The sequence below is a fragment of the Macrobrachium rosenbergii genome, chromosome 51, assembly GCF_040412425.1.
Source record: "Macrobrachium rosenbergii isolate ZJJX-2024 chromosome 51, ASM4041242v1, whole genome shotgun sequence".
Taxonomy (NCBI): domain Eukaryota; kingdom Metazoa; phylum Arthropoda; class Malacostraca; order Decapoda; family Palaemonidae; genus Macrobrachium; species Macrobrachium rosenbergii.
The window spans coordinates 57,152,883-57,165,386 of NC_089791.1; the positions used below are offsets into that span (position 1 = coordinate 57,152,883).

The 12,504-nt window shown below is 37.8% G+C and overlaps 1 protein-coding gene and 1 long non-coding RNA gene across 4 annotated transcripts in view; one reads left to right on the plus strand and one right to left on the minus strand.

The window, feature by feature from the left end:
• LOC136833428 (solute carrier family 13 member 2-like) overlaps positions 1–3,323 on the plus strand; it is a 41,549-nt gene extending 38,226 nt beyond the window's left edge. For both annotated transcript variants that reach the window (XM_067095573.1, XM_067095571.1), the window contains 3 exons: positions 128–408; positions 1,428–1,565; positions 1,957–3,323. The gene's annotated coding sequence lies outside the window, so the exon portion shown is untranslated. The remainder of the gene's footprint in view (positions 1–127; positions 409–1,427; positions 1,566–1,956) is intronic.
• A 5,525-nt stretch (positions 3,324–8,848) lies between these two features.
• LOC136833431 (uncharacterized) overlaps positions 8,849–12,504 on the minus strand; it is a 272,704-nt gene continuing 269,048 nt past the window's right edge. For both annotated transcript variants that reach the window (XR_010851466.1, XR_010851465.1), the window contains exon 5: positions 8,849–8,975. This is a non-coding gene — a long non-coding RNA (uncharacterized lncRNA). The remainder of the gene's footprint in view (positions 8,976–12,504) is intronic.

Consider the following 12,504-nt stretch of genomic DNA (forward strand, 5'->3'; position numbering starts at 1 on the left):
ATCACATATTAGAGGTGATTTTACACTTTGACCAAAAGTATTTTTTTTTTGCACTAACGCCTCCAAGCTGCCACTTCAACATTTACCAATTCGTTCAAACCTCAACTTTCTTTAACTTTTTCCCCAGACAATCCACCGAAAAAAGGACCTCAACCCTGCTTGACTTGGGCGCCAATACACGAGAAAGTTCCATGGAATGTTGTGCTCCTGCTGGGAGGAGGTTTTGCCATGGCGGAGGCTGCTAAGAAATCGGGACTCTCGGCTTGGCTTGGTGTGCAGTTTGAAGGCTTCCAGGTACTGCCTAAGGAGGCCATAGTTCTGCTGATCTCCCTTATGACAGCCATGATAACCGAGGTTGCTTCGAACACAGCCACAGCGTCAGTTCTCCTTCCAGTCCTCAAGGAAATGGTAAAAGCATCATTTCTCTCTCTCTCTCTCTCTCTCTCTCTCTCTCTCTCTCTCTCTCTTTTATTTATTTATGAATTTTTACATTCAGGTGTGTCCGTCTGTTTTTTGTTTTCGTTTGCATCTATTACTAAAATAAAAAAAAGTTATAGACGGAATTCAGTGAAACCTTTAATGAGAGGAGGCCCATGAGGCCTAAGACGAGAATGACTAGCTGTTAAGGTAGATCTAGATGCTAATACAGGACATGGATAATTTTCATTAGCATCTCAAGACAGAATATTTTTTTCCAAATTGTATCTGTAACATCTCCAAAACAAATTTCCCAATCTGTACGGAAAAACTCGACTGCTGTGTACCACAAACATATATGAATCTGTAAACGTTCTTGCAGGCCGGAAAAAAGGCAATAAATTTTTTGGGTGTCTGCAGAAATGCATTTTCTTTGAAAGCTTTCTATTCACGGTAAAACAGTTTAACCAGATCACTGAGACTGTATAAGGTAATAATATATTTCTTGATGGTTCCCACGAAGACAGGGGGCCATATATATATTATTGTCAGCCCCGAGAGCCCTAAGAAGGAAAATTGAAAGTGAAATTAAGTGGATGATGTATGTCTGGACACGACCTGAAGAATGAAATTCGAAAGTTGAAGAACTCTTGCCTTGTATATGGGAATCATTCTTAAACTTGGATTACTCACAGAAAAAAAATGTGAAATATTAATCGATTAGAAGACAACTTCTAAACTTTCCAAAAACATAAAAATTCCCAGAACTCTGACGATTGTTGATTGTAATCCAAATTTATCTGAAAAGGGTGTATCTGTAAATCTGACTCATCACCTGTCCTCGTGCGAGAGTGAACTAAGCCTAAAAAAAGTTTAAATTTCCCTTATCTAAAGACGAATAAATATGAAGAAAAATGTCAGGAAATATCATTCATTAAATGAGAAACACTTTGCTAATCCGCCTAATTATTAAGTTTATTCAACGCCAACTCATCATTCTTTCATCGCAGGCCCTAAAAATTCGTGTGAACCCAGTGTACCTGATGTTACCTGCCACCATTTGCTGTTCGTACGCCTTCATGCTTCCGGTGGCAACTGCGCCCAATGCTATTGTCTTCAACGCAGCCGACATGAAAAGTACCGATATGGTGAGTTTCTTCTAATGCAAAAGACAAAGTCTCTGACAAAAACTACGTCGTTCGTTATCGTACTTATGAATATTGTTTATATTCAAGACGAAAAGTAAATACTTCACCTATGAACACCTCTTGCAACTGAGAATTAGAATGTGGCTATAAAAGGTAAAATTTATCTGTCTAGACTAAATATGGCTGCATGAATTACAACTTTTGGAATATGCAAGCACCAGCTTGATAAGAACTAAATGCAACTGTACGTAAAATATAATCGAGAATCAAATCTTGTCTGACCTGTCGCATGTGAACTTACAATGGGTCAACATTACTTTTCATTGAATCTTTTTAGCATCATACATATACACCGATGTAACCTGACATATCTATTTTTTTTTCCTTTCAGATGAAAGCCGGATTTATTATGAATATACTGTGTGTTCTGGTTATAAACATTATGATCAACACGTTAGGAGTCTATATGTTTGATCTTCATAACATGCCACCGTGGACTGCAACTTAACAAGAAGCCCATTTATATTATTCATCTTACATTATATTATTAATATTATATTATATTATTCATTTTGCCGAACCTAAATGGACGAAAAGTCTGTGATATTCATGCTAACCTTAAGACAAGGAAGAGAGAAGGACGCATTGGCTGTCCAGTAAGTACAAATTATTAATGAGCGATTTTCCAGTTCCTAAGATTATTTTGTGGAGGTCCTGTCGTCCTCTGGGTTCTCTCCGCCCTGAAATGTCTTCAGGAATATGTTTGCCAAATTCAAGAGCAAGCTTTCTTTGCCACTTCGCCTTATCGCTTTCTTTGCCATTCAGTTTCTTTCTAATGCACGCTCATCACATCTAGTTTGTTTGTTTGTCTGTTTGTTTGTCTTGAAGCTACTAAGCGAAATCAGCAATCAAAGGGGCTAGTTCGGGAGTGGCTGACTTTTATTAATACACGAAGAGCACAGGGAGCAGTCCTGGTGACATTTACAAACGTTAGACCATTTGCAATAATTTGATCAGTCAAAAAAGGACTTGCGTGTTTTTACTTACAATAGATTTGCAACTTATGCCCATTTCTAGTGATATCTGTCTTGAGAAATCCCTTCAGACCTTCAGCGAATTCACACCCGTACGCGAACTCCCAGGAAACCTCAAGACAAAAATTATCCGGCACCTTAACTACCAGGGATAGGTTACTATAGACAGCTAATTACTCATCATAGCTATTTATAACCGAAAAAACTTATTTACCAAAATTTCCTGCATTTGAGAGTCACTTGTTTTATAAATACATGCTAACCCATTAAACTAGCACTATGAAAACAGCGGGTTAATATTGTCAGCAGCGACACTTCAAACGTAACTTCACGTTCGACTGCCTATATTCGTAACGTTTTCATTATCGTTAATCATCTTAGACAATTACGTTTCAAAATTCGCCATCTATCGCCCATTAAAAAAAAAAACTGACATTCTCTAGAAGGCTATCATTCTTTTTTCATTTGCACTCAACCATTTTTCTGCTGGCTCAAACTTAGGTTTGTGGTACTAAACATCAAAGATATTCCAGGTGGCAATCAATAGGTCATTATAAAAAATTTTTGTACATCTCTTTTACAGTCCATTGGGCATATGCATAGATATTATGTTTTAGTTACACATCACAAATCCTCAAAGGCTGTGAAGCCGTTACACGAACATGTTGAGAAGTTTAGGCAGAGGCATTGTATATTCATGACGTTATTAAACAACCGTTTGACATGTTTATTTTTTATCGAATATTTACCTTTTCCTTGTGTGAGCTACAGACAGGTGTTATAAAGTGAATTTGCATGTAAAACTACAATCTGCAGAAATAGTGGCGAAAAAAAATGATCAAGTATTTGTCATGGAAGTAAGTCTAATCAGATAATTATGGAAAGGGGGAGGACACCAACGAAGGTAGAGGATAATGCCAAGACCGCTAGAATCAAGGCCAGTTGGATCTGACGTCGCTTAGTCGTGACGCAGATAAAGGTGGTCACATACATTCTTTGATTCAAGTGACGTTAGTAGTATTAATCAAAGGTCAACACCTGTTTGCTTTCGACTGCATTCTTTTTAATCTAAGTGTGAGTTTTATAGAAAACAGCAGTTCTCCGTGCGCTATTAAAAGACCGTATCACTGTGTTGTTCCCAACTCCAAAGGCAGGTATAGAAACAGGACAAAAGTGCACTTGTTTTTGTATCCGAAGGACGACCAACTCTCCGGCAAATAGCTTCCAGCTATCAGAAGGAATAACTACACTCCTGCTAAAGACAGGAAGATTATTTTCATATACTTTTTTTTTTTGTTACTTCGATCAATGTTTCGACACTGTTCAAGTATTCATGCTTCATATTAAATAATCATGTAGATTTATGGCTAATACATTTTTAGTCGTCAGAATGTGAGGGAAGTTCACTCTGCTTCTAGATAAAGAAAGATGTGCTAGATCAGGATGCGGCTTTTTCTATTTTGACCAATAGTCATTATAAACTTGATTATTTACTGTAATTTAACACTGGTAACTCGCCACTAATTGAAATTTTACAAATTTGCTTACAGGTTTGTTACTTGCATTTTTACCAGAGGACATCAGGCGGGGAACCTCGTACTTTGATGAAAAGACAGGTTTGACTCTCAAAGCAAAGTTGAAAATGCCCCACCTTCATAAGGATGTCATTCCTTACCTGTCTGGTTCATCATATCAAAGAGTCGTCTGATTATAAGACATCCAGGCAAAAGGAGACAGCAATTCATGCTGCACTAGCAGTGCTGCTGATGATATTGCACGTGGGTTAACATGACATTTCATTGTCAAGGATCCTCTGGTAAAGTTAGTTTCTTAACGCACAATATTCGACAGTAGTGAAAGAATGTGAATGTCTCTGTCTATGGTGCTGCGCAATCCCCTTGTCCTACAATCTATAATAATAAAATCCGAGTGGATCTTTTTGTTCTCCCCCGAGTGACAGTAGGGAAGACATGACACAGCCACCCAGCCCCGCAAACAGGTTTGTCCGCCCCGGCTGGGGGCGGGGTAGGTTGAGGAACGGTAGGGTAGGGGAGACATATACCCTCCTCCTGCAAAACCTGTTTGTACAGCCCGGGTGGGGACGGGGTAGGTAGGGGATCAGGAGGGTAGAGGAGACAGCAGCGCTGGGTTCCAGCGAGAGTAGCGGCCGCTAACAAGCTCGTAATAATAATAATATCCTTAATGTTGAAATCTAATTGCACAGTGCATGCATTTCTTCATGTTCTTTAAGTATGCCAAGACAAAAACCTTAAGATTCCCTCAGAAGTTCATAATACGAATACCACTGAACATATACTGGGTAACTTGCAATAGCATAAGGGTCATGCAAGTAGTGATTTCCTTTCTGACAGTCATTTCAGGTGAATAATCCTTTAAACACCTGACCGTGCTGAAATTCATGTGTGAAAAATTGTATTCAGTGACCACGAATAAATGTGATAATCGCCAAGGTTGGTGATATTTGCTTCTCGATTCTATCAGTTTCCCTCAAGAGAAATAAGAAATTCTTAATATTTCCAAGTTACTTCACCAACGGAAAAGTGTTTTTTTTCCAAACTATTCAGTCCTGCACAGAACAAATTGACATAATTTTCTAATATACATTATAAACAAATATAAATCATTACTACCATGTGACAAAACAGCGTCACTGGTGGTCATGAAATTTATTAAAACCAGACTTTGATTATAAATGCGGAAGTACTGTCGGGTCAGCTTTTGACAATACTAACGCTGAAACAAGTGCATTCGTTTTTATTTTTAACAACCAACGTTCCAAATTCAGGTACGTTGTACATTTCATTCCAGCTAAATGAATGAAAGCTGAGACTCTACATAGCACATTAAGGAAAGTAATAATAAGTTTGGAAAAATAGGCTTCAGTGTGTTTTGTGTTGCAACAAGCAACAATACCATCAATGGAAAAGTACTGTCACATGCCTAACTTCAAACACTAGACATTAAGTATCCAAATCCATTTCAGATTAATAAGTCCCTATTTTACGTGCAAGATTCAGTGTACTTGTTGAAAAGTATCAGGAATAACAGACTTGGTCAGAAAGATATCAATATTTTAGGAATTGAAATGTTTCATACAACATTCAGTACTTGCAAAAAACTTTATGAAATGGAAGACTGAAATTTTCCTATGTGCTGACATTAAAAATACTATCTCCCTCAAACCTTGAAAAACAAAATGCCGCATTACTTTTACGAATATTCAATGACTATTTGATTCAAGCACTATTGACCATTGGGAAAAATTACTGATTACCTTCCCATTCAGAAGTTGCTGAATATATATATATATATATATATATATATATATATATATATATATATATATATATATATATATATATATATATATATATATATATATATATATATACATATATATACATATATATATATATATATATATATATATATATATATATATATATATATATATATAATAAAGTTTCCACTGTTTGGTGGACAATCATGAGAGCAAAATCGCCATAAGAAGACGAAAGGTTAAATGATAAATAAGCTACTCAATTAAATAAAGTCCATGACGTAAAATATCAGTTTCTCAACTATTTCTGCGTATGGCTAGATAAATGGAGCGGCATCAAAGAGTTTGGCTGCACACTAACTAAATAAATATTCACTGCATTGAAACTTACAACCCATGCAATGCTAGAAGTAACGAACTGTTGTTTGTCTGAATTAAATATGAGCTGTGGGTTAACAGGAAAATCTCACACAGATAATCAGGAGTCACGGTTTAGCCAATATCATCAACTTGCAGGAGGTCACCACATTCCAATATGTCGAGCGTTTGAATGAGAAAAGAAGCTAAGGATGATTTTGGTCTTCAAATAAAATTTACCATTCCGCAATAAAACAGATGCGCTAGGTAGTTTTAATGGCATAAATTGGAACGATTTCTAAGTACCAGTAGGCAGGAGCAGCATTATAACATAACTTTACAACTGGAGAAATCATTGCAAGGATGTTTTTGCGATAATAATAATTTTAGCAGACTGTTATTACTCTGCAGCTTTCAAAGAGGAAAGTGCGGTTTTTGCAGAGATGTGATCACCCGGCCCGATGACGAGAACCACAATTACCCTGCTGGTGTCTGTAGGGGATCCTTATTATACCTAGATGATATTACAGTAGATGTTGTCAAGTCCCATTACCTCATAGTTAATAAATTAACACAAATTCCTGAATTCAGACCATGGTGTTAACAGAGAAATTTGGCGTCAACAGTCCTATACAATACTCTCTAGCTATTGACGATGATTTTCGTAACGAAGGACATAACGCAGAAAAAATAGAACAAATGGCAATATAGACTTTTACCAATGTTTATCTGAATAATTTCAATCGATAATAATCAAAAATTAACCAAACAAAGAACATTAGAAACGTTAGTTGACAAATAATGGCTATTTGCAAAAAAATTGTATATAAGTAATTAGATCTTTTTACCTAATTTGTGCGTATACCTATTTATTAGCTTGTTTTGTGTCGCTAGCAATGCTTCACAATTATTTAGGCACTGATAATAAAAACAATAAATGCATATTGTATCATAAATAAATGATTTCACTTTCAATTCAGTATTGAGCCATTGGACTGGAATGGAATATAAAATTAAGGCCAATCGCTGGGACCTATGAGGTCATTTAGCGCTGAAAGAGAAAGGAAAAAGAATTTCAAGGTGTAACAGAAGGAAACCCCCGCAGTTGCACAGTGAAATAATTGTTAGGAGAAGGTGGAGAGAAAGGTGGACGCTGCAAAGAACATTTAGGACAGTGCACTGCAAACTGATGGCACTAACCCCTCCGGTGAGTATTATGTTGTTAATCCTATAAAGTTAAGTATACCTTAGTTTAACCAGACCACTGAGCTGATTAACAGCTCTCCTAGGGCTGGCCCGAAGGATTAGATTTATTTTACGTGGCTAAGAACCAATTGGTTACCTAGCAACAGGACCTCAGCTTATTGTGAATCCGAACCACATTATAGCGAGAAATTAATTTGTCACCAGAAATAAATTCCTCTTATTCTTCACTGGCCGGTCAGAGATTCGAACTTGCGGCCAGCAGAGTGCTAGCTGAGAACGGAACCCACTTTCCCAACGAAGAATTTATTAATCCTATAGTCAATGATTTAATTCATTTGAAATGTCATTTGATATCACAAAGATCAATGCACAAGAGAAAAACATTCAGTAATTATAAATCAACTCCGTAAATTTTTGAACGAAGACCCACCATAGGACCACTTTAGCCACAGCACCAATTGATCCCCAGGCCTCAATCCTCGGTGGTCTCAGTCACGCTGCCTGAGAGGCGTAAGTGCCCGACATAACTGACCACTGGGTGTACAAAGCTGATTCAATCGAACTTCTAACCTAAGTATGAATAATTTTAAAAGACGATTAATATGTGTTGGTATCTCATTTACAACATCCTCGGTACTAGAGAAAATTAATCATTTGTTCGATATATAACAGCTAGAATTTTACATGAAAATAAATAAATACATTTTCCCTGTCAAAGGACCACAAAGAAGAATCAAGTGGCAAGCAAACAGAAAGAAAGGAACTGGTCGAGGAGCGTTTCTAGTCCACATTTCAATTTCTAATTTCAGCCCTTGCCCAAAAACAATATACGACTAAACTTTCCCTCCATTCAACGTAAATGACATTAAATCCAATACAACTCTTTCGAAAAGTCCCTCCAGCCGATCTCGTCAGTTCCAAAGTAACCAGTTCTCGCCTCCGCCACCCCACCCCACCCCGTAAACCTGCGGCCTTTCCTTCCAAGGTTCCTTACCCTTTACATATGTTCCATAACTCTAGGATTCTTAACATCCTTAACATCCTAGTTCCTCGTTGGGCGAGTCGGTAGAGTTGTCGGCTAGCACTCGCTAGGCCTGAGTTCGCGTCTCCGGCCGGCTAATGAAGAATTAGAATCATTTATTTCTGGTGATAGAAATTAATTTCTCGCTATAATGTGGTTTGGATTCCACAATAAGTTGTAGGTCCCGTTGCTAGGTAACCAATTGGTTCTTAGCCACGTAAAATAAGTCTAATCCTTCGGGCCAGCCCTAGGAGAGCTGTTAATCAGCTCAGGGGTCTGGTAAAACTAAGGAATAATTTTTTTTTCTTAACATCCTTCTGTCTTCACCATGTAAAAGCAATAAACTAACCTAGCAGTTCAACTTCAAAAAACCTGAATTTTATAATAAAAAAATTACATAGGAGTACATACCTCTGCAACCGCCAAACGTTTCTGAGTACATCTTCATCAAGCAAAAGCAGTTAGTTGTTGAGATGAAAACAAAATCGTACCTGTTAAAGAGAGACATAGCCTCGAATCAGACTCTCTTTGTGAAGTAATGCTAAATTTGGTCTCCAGTATCTACTGTAACTGTTTTGGTTTGAAACAAGACTGAGCAATTCTATCTTTCCCAAATTCTAGTCATTTATTACCATTCATGGATCACCTTCAGGAAAATTCTTCACAAAAATCCAGACATAACTTTTGACTTAAACAGGCAAACAGACAAGCAAATAACCAAAAACAAACCAGTTTAAGCGGGCTCACGATTAAGGAATAAAGGTTAATGCCAAAATAACAGGCGGAATAGCGTCCAAGATTTATACCATACGATACCAAGCCACCCTCAGGTTATAATAGGTGTGAGTCAGGGAGTTACTACAATCAAAGATTGTTATTTTTCTGGAAGACAGAGTAAAAAATAATAGTTAATTTCTAAAAACGTAAACTGTATGTCACACAGATGGACTTCCCAAATCTAGCAAGATTTCCTCCTGCTCCTCCTCTTCCCCAAACCTCCCCTCCTACCAACACCTCCCCCCCGAAATCTGTAGGGTAACATATCCAAGTGAAGAACCGAACCATCACAATACATCACCCGAATAGGTCTTGTGCATATTAACTTACTCGTGATTTTCTATAGATATTTACCAAAACACTTCTTTGTGACAGTTCATATCATTTCTTAAAGGGAATAAAACATATCGCTTGTGAGGTCAAAACTTTCTTCATTCTTCTCATTCTAATTAGTAGTGTTCTTCATATAAAAGGAAACTCCTGCACGACCTGCGACCAAGAAAAGTGTGTTCTAACCCTTGCACATACTGTAGCATACTGGTTTTACTTCTACGGTATCAAAATCTTGGAAACTACTGTATGTTTACTGCTCACATTTTAAACTACATAGATTCTCAGCCATCAACCATTCTACAGTACGCTCAATTTACTACCTATATTTTTCTTATCCTATATCTTCGTGTAATCATGGAAATCCCTCATTAACATTAATAATGATAGGCTCAGTAAGCTTTCTAATAAAAGAACGAATTGCTTTTCATTTTTATCAAGAGGTGGAATTAACCTCTTGAAGTTGATGATGTTTATCGTGTGTGCGTACGTTGATGGGCAGACGTAAGTAAATGCGTAAATATTTATCAGAAGGTCCTAGATGCATATACTAACTAGAAGAGGGGAAGGGAACCTAGCTCCCTTCGTGTTGCATATTTCTACCTTGAATAAGATATCCACTTGTCTAGTTGATAATGTACACATTGCCATAAAAGTTATTAATGTTTTTCGAATTTCTTCCAAAATGTAACAGCGCAGAACAGGGAACTGTTAAGATAATGTTTGGAGAAGTTGTACCATGTTGTACATGCATGTGGTTGCAACTGTAACATCGTATGTAGGATAATGAGAAAATAAGCATTCTTCTCTCATAAGCTGTTGCGAATATGCCAAATCTTTGGTTAAATGTTACTCATATTATGAATGGCACGCCATGCTAACTGTGGTGTGTAACCGTTAGGTAAAGCCAGAGCACAGTATAGCTATCACAGAGAGTATAGGAGAAGCCGTCGGCGACGAGGCTATCGCAAGAATGTGGGGTGATCATTCCATCGCTATCCTGAATTATATAAACGATCCAGACTCCCGAAGGGAAGTAGATAACCTCCTTACTGATAACATTCAATTTCATTTCGCCTATCGTATTAAGCCAGGTAACATCAGCGATGCCGTAAACAACTTACCCAATATTAAATCCCCCGGCTGCGATGGTCTTCCTGCAGAAGCATTCAAATTCTGCCACCCGATAATCTACTGTACATCTTGCTAGCTGCCCTGTCCAATGCGTGCATAATCCACCAGTTTCTCCCTGACTCCCTACTCTTAGTTCACTTAGTAATATTAATCAAAAACAAGCTAAAGGATGCAGCTGACCCTGACAATTTTCGCCCGATTGCAATTATTGCAATTGCGTCAAAGATACTTGAGTCGGTTCTTCTAGTGAGACTTCTCCCCTTTCTACACACCACACACAACCAGTTCGGATTTAAAACAAACCATGCACTCAACCGACACCTGCATCTACATCCTGAAAGAATTGCTGAACTATTACTTATCATCAGCCTCTACCGTATTCCTACGCTTCGTAGATGTAAGAAAAGCATTTGACGGAGGAAACTACCTGAAGCTCTTCCTTAAGCCGCACAAAAGAGGCACACCTCTATATTTAATTGGCATTTTATATTTCTGGTTCTCCAGGCAGCAGTTCTGTGTCGAATGGGGTAACGTATCGTCGTACAACTCGGCTCCCTAAACGGGCTCCGACAAGGGGGCATTCTATCTCCATACCTGTTTAATACGTACACAGATGCCCTGAATGTCAAACTGAACTCACTTCAAATCGGATGCTCTATCAACGAAACAACAATAAACAACCTCTGTTACGCCGACGACATGGTTCTGATTTCCCCATCAGCGCAAGGTTTCCAGCGACTCATCGACACTTGCCGCAAATATGCTGAGGAATTTGATATCCGATATATACAACGAAACCAAGGCCCAGTGTATGTTGCTGCTCCCGAGATCGCTAAAGCATATTGCAGAACCACAAATTTTCCTCGGAAATCATCGTCTGGAATTCGTGCATGAATTTCCGTATTTGGGCCATGTCATCACGGACGACCTAAAATATATGGCAGACATAGAACAGAGGCGTCGTAAACTATGTGCAACTAACAACATGACTGCAAGGAGGTTTGCATTTTGTCGCCGAGACACGAAACTGCTGCTCTTCCCCTCATACTACTACACCATATATAGTTGTTCCCTTTGGACGAACTACAGTATACCCGAGATACCATGAGACGTATCACCGTGGTAAACAATGACAATCTGGGATGTCTCACCAACACACCCTGCTATCACTCTGCGAGACAGATCTTTTTAGTAAACAGCGCGGATAATCTAAAAATCATTATCAGGCGAATAATGCCCAGTCTGATCACCCAACTGAGAAACAGCAGCAATTTGCTCATTCGTTGGATCTACAAGTTAGTAGTGAGGCAAGAAGAAGATCAAAATCGTGGGAAAGATGGGACAATGAGACGTCTGTCTGTACCATAAATTGGAGTCATCTCCCTTCTCACTGGGTTGGCCTGAGCGCTGTGTATTCTTACTCTGCCTTTGCAATTCACTAAAATGTCATATGCTGATTCTGCTATTATTATTGTTATTATTTTATTACTATTATTATTGGTGTTGTTCTTTATTGTATTGTATTACTATGTTTACTAATATGATTACTTCTTATTATCTTTAATGTTATTATTATCATTGAGATTTGCTTTTTTCACTTTTTCGTATTCAGCCCTCTGGACCCGACTTCTATATTCCACCTAAGGTCCCTATAGCAGTAATTTAGTTTGTACGCAATCTGTTTTTAATTGCTATCGTTTTTAATATGTTTTTTGTTAATATTTTTACTATTACTCTCAATAATAATACTGTCACTATCAATAATATAATTACTTTTTT